The sequence below is a fragment of the Leptopilina heterotoma genome, unplaced genomic scaffold, assembly GCF_015476425.1.
Source record: "Leptopilina heterotoma isolate Lh14 unplaced genomic scaffold, ASM1547642v1 Lhet_36, whole genome shotgun sequence".
NCBI classification, from domain to species: Eukaryota; Metazoa; Arthropoda; class Insecta; order Hymenoptera; family Figitidae; genus Leptopilina; species Leptopilina heterotoma.
In genome coordinates this window covers 812558-824010 of record NW_025111040.1, presented here as the reverse complement: position 1 = coordinate 824010, position 11453 = coordinate 812558, and the positions used below count along the sequence as shown (strand labels likewise).

At 24.6% G+C, this 11453-nt stretch overlaps 1 protein-coding gene across 1 annotated transcript in view; it reads left to right on the top strand.

The window, feature by feature from the left end:
* Nucleotides 1-577: 577 nt before the first annotated feature.
* LOC122505523 (follistatin-related protein 5-like) overlaps nucleotides 578-11453 on the top strand; it is a 477342-nt gene continuing 466466 nt past the window's right edge. Inside the window, exon 1 of the mRNA XM_043617200.1 lies at nucleotides 578-1126. The gene's annotated coding sequence lies outside the window, so the exon portion shown is untranslated. The remainder of the gene's footprint in view (nucleotides 1127-11453) is intronic.

Sequence of the window (11453 nt, the reverse complement as noted above, 5' to 3'; positions counted from 1 at the left end):
TCTAATTTCGAATGTAATTTACTGCTTAAGATTTTTTTGCAGTGTATAAAAACAATAGTTAAAAGTAATAGAAAAAGAAAATAAATTAAAGTGTAAGAAAATAATTGTTGGGGAAAAATTGTAAACATTAGTAGAAAATAAATCGTGAGATGTGCATCTTCTTCTAAACAAGGGAGATTGTGTGCGGGATGAAGAGAAGGGATGAGAGTTCAACAAACTGACTGACGCGTCGCTTTATTGCAATAGAACCATTCATATATAGAGAGAATATAGTGTGCAAAAATTTTATAATTTACCTGTATGTCCACCTTATTTGAAAATGTTTTTCCCCTTTCGTGTGTTGTTTTATAACGTAAACTTGCAACAAGAAAAAAAAAACCCCAACACACCACCACTGTGTTTAATAAAGTGTCGAAAATTGTATAAATAACTCACACAGGTAGCTATGTAAACGACTGACTGTTGGTATATAGAATTGGAAAAAGCAAGTGCAATTGGGGAGTATGCGCGTTATCAGGAAGGTTAGGTCACCATCGCGAGGTTCCTTCGTTTCCGAAGTCACCCGACGTACGTGTCGGGGTTTTCAGTTCAACCCGAACAACCCTCGCGTTCAGTTTGTCGTATCATTATCATCGTTGTCGTTCTCGTTCTCGTCGTCGTAGTAGTTCTCGTTCTCGTTCTCTCATTGTCGTTGTCGGTATTTCGCTAACACGAAAGTTTAACACGCCGGAACGTGGTCAATAATTTCTGGATTTTCAAGGATCAACGATTTTTGGAATACTTTTTTTTCTCTATTATTTTCTTTTTTTTTCTTTTTTGGTGACAAAAAAATAAAAAAAAAAATAAAAAAATAAAAAAATACGCGTTAGTTGCCGGGGAAAAAAGGAGAGAAGGCGTGTATTGATAAACGTAGTCATAAAACCATCGTGTATGGCGGGAATGATATATAGTTTATGTTGTGTATTCCATTAGAGAGAGAATAGTAAAAAAAAAAAAATATTCCAGTTGTTTTTAGGACTTTTTTTTAAAAACAAAAAATAGTAGTGTCGTGTGTTTTTGGTTTTGGAAAAGGAAATAAAAAGAGTGAAAAGTAGTGACAGTAACAAAATTTGCTTCTTCTGCTTTGGTGAGTTTTGGGTTCTTTTTTACTCTGAGGTGATTTTTGATGTTGTGATTTAGTTCTTCTTTGTAGGGACCAAGAGAAAAGTTTGTTTTCTTTTGGTTGGTTTTGTACAAAATACACATTGTTAGGTTGAAAGTATCGAATTGTAAGGAATAGCAAAAATTTGATAGCAAAAATGTGTATTAAATAGGAATTTGATCCAAATTTTTGTTATTAATTTGATAGACATTTAGGTATCAGGTATTAAAAAAAACTGACAAATAGTTTGAGTTTGCCAATACTCTGAGAAACATTGTTTGAATACTCCACTGAAAAAAGTTTATTCGATTGAAATAACCGATTATTTGCCTTTTATCAAATATAAATATTGACTAGAATGAAATAATTTTTGTATGAATCAAGTAAATATTTACTTGATCAATTATTTTTCATATGAATCAAATAAAGATTTACTTGATCAAATAATTTTTGTATGTATCAAATAAATATTTACTTGAATCAAATAATTTTTATTTAAATCAAACGCAAATATTTTCTTGAATCAAACAATTTTTATTTAAATTAAAGGTGGAAGAAATTAAGATTTAATTAATCGAATAAATTGCATTTGAACCAATAATTTCAGTATTTGAAGCATACACCATTTCATTGATTTAAATAAATATTTCTTTGCTTCAAGTAAATATTTATTTGCGATAATAGACAAATAATTCGCTATTTGAATCAAATAAATTTTTCTTAGCTTCTATTTTGTTACATGAATCTTAGTTTTTGGTTATTTTAAACTTTGTTTAACATTTTGTTAACTTGATAACAAATTTTGTGTTTGAAAAAAATATTTAGTCAACTGAAGCAAATTTTTAGTTGAACAAAATAAATGTTTGATAGCAATGCATTATTTGGTTGATTTAACAAAAATTTCTTTTATTTCAAATAAATTTTTTTCTGAGTGTAAAAACTCACTAATTAAAGTTTGCTTATTTTTAAGTCCAAAAATATGTTGAATTTAAGAAAAAAAATACATTTAATCTGAAAGTGCTTTAAGAAAATTTTTAAAAAGACAGTTTTTTTTCTTAAATTTCAACAAATTTTGGTCTTAAAATCAAAGTTGACTAATTGTAGGACATAAAATTTGTAACTTGATTTGAAATTAAGACAATATTTTGACTGATGAAGAAAAATAAATACACAAATGATTTGTTGTAACTACTACATAGAAATGATTGACAAACACTCTTTAAATTTGAATTGGTAAAAATGTTTACTAATTTAAATTATTGAATGATTTTTTGCTTTTGAATTAGTAACTTTTCTACTAATAAATTAATAGAAATTACTATTTATTAGTAAAATTTACTAATTTAATAGAAAAAAGTCAGTCACTAATTCTAATTAGTAAACATTTTTTTTTACTAACTAAAAATTATTCTGGGAAAAATTGTGACTTCAATAAATTATTCTTTTCTCTATTGAAAGTTTAAAATTAATTAGTAATTAATAAAAATACAAATGAAATTTAAATTAGATAATTAATTTATAATAATAATAATAATATTAATAATAATAATAAAATTAGCAATTAATTTGCAAATATAAAATTGAAATATATACGAAACAAACTCAAAAATAAAATTTAAAAAATATTGAAAACTAAATCTCGGACAATTTTTGTTCTTTTATATAGTAAATTTTACTATTTTCAATATAAAATATTTTTGAAGTTGTCTTAGTCTTAAACGAGACTTTTATTTTAATTATATTTCACATTTTTTTAAGTTTTCGATTTGTTTTTTTTTATATTTTGTCTTTTTAGATATTTATTTTCATTGTATTTTTCTCAAAGATATTTTTTCTTTTAATTTTTAATAAACAAGATTTACCCTCTTATTTAAGGGTGTTTTCATTTTGCGCATATTTTATAAATTTCTTTTTGAGATTATATTAGTTTACTTTCATTTTACTCGCGCGCCATAAAGTATAGAGTTTGTACCTAAATCTTTGTTTACTTTGTCAGTTTTCTCAAATCAGAGGTTATTGGGTTTCTTCTTTTTTTAATTAGTCGGATTACAACTCTAATTTCATTTTTTATGAGAAAAAATGATTATTTCTGGTCTTTTTTTCTCTTTTCTTTTTCAATTAAAACTATACGTGATGAAGGATTTAAAAGAATATGGTGAGCAATATGTTTGATAATTATAGAAATTTAAAAGATTATAAATATTGTTATGAAGAAATTGAGTTTTTGTAATAATAATAATGATTCATTTCCGCATAGTTTTTTTTTTGAATGAATTAATTATTTTGTTACATAAAATGTTAATTAAAAATATTTTATTTTAACGGAAAAGAATCTAAATAGTAATTTTTACTGTTTGGACAGTAAAGCAAACAAACTGTCTGGAAGTTATGCGTATTTTTTTCTGTAATTTTTTTCCTTCTATTATTAAAGCTATTTTATTTGCATTAATATTATTTTTATATTTTTCTTTTATTTTTTATTGATATTTTTTCATTTTATTATTATAATTATCGTAAATAAATGAAAATTAACATATTAAACCCTGGTAGACTTCATCTCGGTTCTGAACGACGAGTTTTCTTGCCATCTAGCGGAAGCGTCATAGAAATAATAATGGCGCGAAATTCAAATTAGGCGAGAAACTAGAATTATTATAATTATATTATTTTATCAAGAAAGGTCAAAAAATAATAATACAAACTATTGAATATTTTATTATTACCTATTATTATTAATTTTATAATTTATATTATTTTTATTCTTTCTTTTAATAGTGTTACTATAATTACAGTTATTTTTAGTCCGACAATTATTCTTATTCATTAGGTTAAAGTTATTTTTTAATTAAATGATTTAATCAATTGGACGACAATGAAAGTACTGGAATTTCTTTTTTAATTAAGATATTCGCAAATTAAAAATTGGTGAAATTTTTTATAAATAATAATTATAATAAAAAAATAATATTTTCATAATTCATTATAATGATTAATTAGGAATTTAATAAGGAAAATTAGTAATGGAATTTAAAGAATTGATAAAAAAGAGAAAAAAAGAAGAAAAATGCAAAACGAAATATAAATTGTCTTATTAAGAAGTTGGAAAATGGACTTGAAAACTATTTTGGTATGCAACAAATGTCATTTTCACTTGAAGAAATTTCGTCTATTCTTAACTCGTTTATTGGCATTTTCGCTTAAGTATTTTCTTTTTTCTTGTGAATGCAAACAGAAATACGTCTGGCAAATACAGAAGTGCACTACTTTTAACTTTCATTGTAGTTTCCCGATAATGGCCCAACTTTTCAGCACTAGGATTCGGTGAACGAACTAAATCGGATAAATTCTAATGGAATTTCTCAGGCAAATTGGATATTGATCTGGGCTAATATATATGTATACACATATATATAGATAATATTTCGAGTTAAAATAATGGGAAAAAACGGGACAAAATATTTCTAATTTGAATTTTTTTCTTCTTTTGTAAAATAGGGGATTTTTATTGGGAAAGGTTTTAGATATTGCATAAATATTGTCTTTCAATGTTGTGTCAATATTGACAAAGGATGATCAGGGAATTTTGATCGAAATTCTGAAAAGACTCGCGGAGTGATCGATTTCTTCATGTTTTATAACCATTTTTCAATAAGTTGTTTAATTTTAAAAAGGTTTGAATTAAAAATTTTTGAAAATCTTAATTCTTAGGGAAAAATTATAATGATTACATATTTATTTACAAAAGATAAATATAACAATGCGGAATACAGTTTTATATTTATTGGAATTATTTAATTTTGTAAAATTTTGTTTTATATACCTGGGAAAATTCCGTTTTTTAACCTAGAAAAGTCAGGGAATATTTGAAATAAGTAAAAGCGTGGTAACCCTGCTCAACATTAAAATTTTGTGCTTTTTGGTAATGAAAAAAAGGCTGATGTTTATTTCCCTTTTTTGTTGGTACTTTTTTTCTTTGTTATTGGCGAAACCGTATAAAAGTTTTTGATTCTGTAAGGTTAAATGTAGAGGAAAAAAAGGGGTAGATTGACACGATTGCCCGTTATCGGTGGGTCGTGTGTGCGATGACCGACTAGATACTGACCTACTGATATCCGTTTCGGTGTAAAATGTCCGCAATTCAACCACTGTAACCACTTTTGCTTCCATTATTGTCGGCAGGTTTGTTGTGTTGTGCCTATCGTTAAAGTGCGCGCACACGTAGTACTTGTTGTTGTATATATATGCAAATAAACCACACAAATTTAACACTTCTAATGCCATAATCATTTGGTACACACCAACGTATAAAGTGTATTAATTGATTCTCTCTAATTGAGTTCCACTCAGCACTGAAAAATTATATCTATGGTAGATTTTGGTTTTATTTATTTTTTATTTTTATACGACAAAATATTAATATCTGATAGCATAATATTTGGCACATAATTTGACACTGTGTTGTATGGTAGTTTTGGCTATATTACACTGCAATGTTCAGGCAATTGGCTCGCAATTTTACCTGAATATCACCTGGCAAATTTGCTTAGTATTTTCTGAATATTATCCAAATATTAAATGTTAATATTGCATCAGTATTTCTCGAATATTACCTGGCAATTTCAGGGTTGCCACAGCTCAGAGAATTCAGGGAAAAGTTAGGGAAAGCAGAATTGGTCAGGGAAATCAGGGAAACGTCAGGGATTTTTATTAAAGAACTCTCTAAATATGAATCAGTTAAAAATAACTGCAGGGTTGCCACGCAACATGGAAACCTGGAAATGTCAGGGAATATTTATACACCTTGAAAAAACCTGGAATGGTCAGGGAATTTTGATTGGAATCCTGGAAAATTATTGTTTTCTAAAGTTATTGTGCTTATTCTTGAAATTTAATTTTTCTTTAATTCAATTTTCTGAATTCAATTTTAAAAGAATTGCCTTTACAATTTTTTTTTCGCAATAATTCAATTATTTTCATAAATATAATAAAAAAATTTATAGATTTACAATTATTATTTTCATAAATAATAAAACTCATCGCAAAATTTCAATTATTTTTAATACAATTTGAATGAAATTTCTCGAAAAATGTATAATTATTCTTAAAAATTTTATTAAAATTCATCAAAGAAATTCAATTATTTTCAAAAGTAATAAAATTCTTAGCAGAAATTCAATTATGCTCAAAAGTTTAATAAAAATTATAGTCAAAATTTCAATTATCTTTATAAATATTAAAATTTTTCTTCAAAATTCAATTATTTTCAAAAATTTTAATGAAATTCTTTTTAACAAATTCAATTTTTTTCAAAAATTCTCCTCCAGTCAATGATTTTCAATATCTACTATTTTAATAAAATTTTCCAAAAGAAATGAATTATTTAAAAATTTTTTTGTAAATTTCTTCGCAATAATTCTATTATTTTCAAAAATATTCAATTTATGTTTACAGAGATTCAATTATTTTTATAAATATGTAATACAATTTTTTACAGGGATTCAATTATTATTTTCATAGATAATGAAACTCAAAGCAGAATTTCAATTATTTTTTATACAATTTTAATCGAATTCCTCGAAAAATGTAATTATACTTAAAATTTTATTAAAATTCGTCAAAAGAATTCAATTATTTAAAAATTTGTTTATAAAATTCTTGATGAGAATTCAATTTTGAGAAACATTCAATTATTCAATAAATTATTTATTTTTGTATTAAAAATAATTAGGTATTTAAAAGGAAATATTATTAAAAAATTCTTCTCAAAAATTCAATTATTTTCAAAAGTAATAAAATTCTTAGCAGAAATTCAATTATGGTCAAAAGTTTAATAAAAATTATAGTCAAAATTTCAATTATTTTTATAAATATTAAAATTTTTCTCTAAAATTCAATTATTTTCAAAAATTTTAATAAAATTCTTGGCAATATTTCAATTATTTTCAAAAATTTTAATAAAATTCTTGGCAATATTTCAATTATTTTCAAAAATTTTAATAAAATTCTTGACAAAATGTCAATTATTTTCAAAAACTTTTTTCAATTCAATGAATTTTTTTTTTTCAGAGATTTAATTATTTTTAATACATTTTTAATCTAATTTCTCGAAAAATGAAATTGTTCTTAAAAATTGTATTGAAATTCGTCAAAAGAATTTTAATTACCTATTTAAAAATTTGTTGATAAAATTCTTTAAATGAGAGTTGAATTTTAAAAAACATTCAATTCTTCAATAAATTATTTTTTTTTGTATTTAAATAATTGAATTGTCGTAGAATTTTCTAATAATAATTGATTGAAATATGAATTTCAGTTAAAACTTTAGATAATAATTGAGTTTTGAAAAGCAGGTCTCAAATTATAATCTTTGAATGTTTGAATTTTTCACACTTTTAACTTAAAATTGTGTAGATTTAATTTTTTTGTAAAAGTTGAATTGAATTTTTTTGAAGTTATTTCAAGTTTTTATTTTCTAATATATATTTGATTGAAGAATTTCCGAATACCTGAATAATCGATGAAATTTCGTAAAATTGAATTTTAAACAAAAGGATTTGAAAATGTTGAAAGAAATTAGAAATTATTAATAATAATTAATTTACACTTCATAAGGAAGAATTTTAGTTTTAAATTCTTGAAAAAAATAATTAAGAAGAAATGAATTAAAATAATGAAAGTAATTTTTCATGTTTTATAACAAGTTTTTATAATTTGTTTAATTTCAAAAAGGTTAGAATTAAAAATTTTGTAAAATATAAATGTAGTTTTAAAAACATGGAAAAATTCCGTTTTTTAACCTGAAAAACCTGGAAAAGTCAGGGAATTTGAAATGAGCAAAAGCGTGAAAACCCTGTAACTGATTTAGAAGCAAAAAGTCAGTCACTGATTGTCAGTAAAAACCATGATTTTTAACTGATTCAAACTAAGAGATGTGACCAACAATTGTTAATAAACAGAAGATAAAGTTCGCTCAAAAAATAATTTTTCATCTTCTGCTGATTATCGGCTGTGGTTACTTTTTATGAATTGTGAATTGAATTAATTTTGATGACTCAGATATTAATTGAAATTGTTCCAGCAATAGTTTAGGACCAGTAAAAATTTTGTGACCAAGAATTGTTAGCAAACAGAGTATAAAATTCGGTCAAAAATAATTTTTCATCTTCTGCTGATTATCGGCTGTGGTTACTTTTTATAAATTGTAAATTAAATTAATTTCGATGATTCAGATAATTATTGGCATTTTTCCAGTAATATTTTGCTAATAAAAAGCAATGAAGAATTTTATAAATTAATATTGTCCAAAAATTTTTTCACTTTATCCAACTTTAATTATGTCTTTTTACCTACTTTTTTTAGTAGGGGTGGGGGGGGGCAGATAGTTTCTTGTTAGGTACTTTGCTAGAACCCTATTTAAAATAATAACAAGGAAATGTGGATCAATTTTTGCATAGAGACTGCAGATAAATTATAAAGTAAATTTTTTTCTTGTTTCTTGTTGTTTCTCTTTTGTAAAAAAGAAGATCAGAAATTTGTTGGGTGCATATAAAAGTATATAGGTTGTTTACTAAATCAATTTTATGGTTGCTGTGTGGCGAGAAAGAAAGAAGAAGAGAAAAGTGGTTAGAGTCCTAAAGTATATGTATATGTATATATGAAATGTTAAAGACGCGTAAACGAGAAGTCGTATAACTTCTTTTAGAGGCCGGATATACGATGCACTTGCATATGTAGGGCTACTGTATCTGGCGTCATATACCATTTAAATTCAACCTACCTTGCGGTCAAACTATTTTCCCCTTGCACGTGAATATGACCTGCGATTAGTATTTTTAAACCATTTATTCACTCTTCTCTTCTCTTTCTTCTTTCTTGCAGAAAAGAGAAAAGTTTGCTATTTTATATAGCTAATATTTAGCAAATAGTTTTTGTCTTACAATTTTTTGAAATCAGGTGGTTAAATATAATTTACTAATAAATGTTGTCGGGCAGTAAAATCTTTGGTTATCAAAGTTTTTCTAAGGATGTAAAGATGTCAAATTGGGACAAAAAACGTATCAAAATTATGTTGTTTCTTGTCTCAACTTGATGTTGTTGCGGTTTGAATTTCCCGTCTAAAAATCAACTCTGCTTTACCGATCTATGACTAGTTGGATAATAGACAAGGAAAAAGTCAAGTTAGAAAATCGTTTCTGTATTAGAAATAATAAAATAAAAAATAGATTCTGAAAATAAATCTGAAAAATACGATAATAATGATAGTTTTAGTAGATGGTTATTTGTCGTTTCTATTTACTTTGAAGAATTCGATCAATACTCTTATATTTTTATTTTAGTTTTGACGTCAGAAGGCAATAAGATTCTGTGGTTACTGTGTTTTGATAGAAGCTCTAAACTAACAAAGGTATTTCCTGTATGTGTGTGTTTTTTCTTCTTCTTCTTCTTCCTCTTTTTTTCGCCCCTTTTTCTCTAGAGTTCTTATCAATGTATATCTTCCCTTTTTCTTCTTCTTCTTCTGGCAATCGTTTACCAGAGTTAGACAGCGGAGAGGACAGGTAGTGACAGACGGAAATCTAATTGCACTAAGCGAATCACTCGCGGGAAACGTGATGGGACTCCATCTGTCTGGAGACACGGCTTCTCTGCGGGTTCGCTTAAGTTGAACTTCGTAACAAAAAGAAAATCGGAAGTAAAGAGAAAGGGAAAAAAAAGAAAAAATTGCGACTCCTCTCTCTCTTACTCTCTTTACCTTTTCCATTTCTTTTCATCTTTATTAAGCTTCACACGCTTTTCTTATCAGTTCAAACTCCATCACAGGCGAAGAAAGAATAAGTTTTGAAAATTTTGAGTTTATACTTTTTTCTGAGGAACATTTAACAATATATGTTTTCTATTTTCTTTTTATATATTTTTTTTATATTTTTCTATTCTTTTTTTTCATTATTTCGGTTTCAGTGGGAAGAAAATAATAATAATATTTAATTAAAAGTTATCTTTATTATTTAGTTTGCCTTTTTTGTTTCTGATTCAATTTGAATTTCGCGCCATTATTACTTCCATGACGCTTCCGCTAGAGGGTCTCTTGAATAAATATAACAATTATAATAAGAATAATGATAATAATATAAATAAATAAAAAATAATAACATCAGACTTCGCGCTCGATAATTAATTTAAAAAAAGTAGCAAAAAGTATCTTTCAAATTCCTGCAACGAATTTTATTATTCATGAAAGAATTTAAATATTTATATAAATAATTTAATTCTTGCGAAGAATGTTATAAAAAATTCTAAATAATTGATTTCTTACGACTAATTTTATGCAAATTCTAATTTAAATAATTGAATTCCTGAAAATTTTTATTATTCTTGAAAAAAATTGAATTCTTAGGAAGATTTTTACAAAAAATTTTTTGAATAATTGAATTCTATTTGGAAATTTTATGAAAATAGAAATATTGAAAATCATTGAATTGCGAAAAGTTTTTTAAAATAATTAAATTTTACAAAGAATTCTATTAAAATTCTAAGAATAATTGAATGTCTACGAGGCATTTTATTAGATTTTTTTGAAAATAATTGAATTCCTAAAAATCATTTTATTATTTATGAAGATAATTGAATTCTTGTGAACGATTTTATTAGAATTTTTTAAGATAATTGAATTTCCAAAAAAAAATTGATTACTTTTAAAAATAATTGAATTCCTTTGATGAGTATTGTTATTCATGAAAATAATTGAATTTTGCAAAGAATTTTATTAAAATGCCTCTAAATAATTGAATTTTCGGGAATAATTTTGTTATTTATTGACATAATTGAATTCTTTCGAAGAATATTATTATTTCTGTAAATAATTGAATTCTTGGGAAGAATTTTATTAAAATCTAAAAAAATAATTGAATTATTTCAAAAAAATTGTATTAAAATTGTATTTTAAAATAATTGATTTCTTTCGAACAATTTTATTAAAATATTTGAAAATAATTGAATTCCTGTGAAAAATTCTAATATGTTTGTAAATAATTGAATTCTTTCAAAGAATAGAAAAACATTTTTTTTAAATAATTGACTTTTTCGAGGAATTGAAATTAAATTTTTATGAATAATTACATTTTTTGAGTAATTCCTGTAAAATTGTATTAAAAATAATAGAGATCCTGCGATGAATTTTATTATTTATGAAAATAATTGAATAGTTGCAAAGGATTTTATTTAGAATTTCAAAAATAATTGAATTTCTGAGAAGAATTTTATTATTTAGGGAAATAATTGAATTATGGCGAAAAATTTTGTTATTTTTGAAAATAAT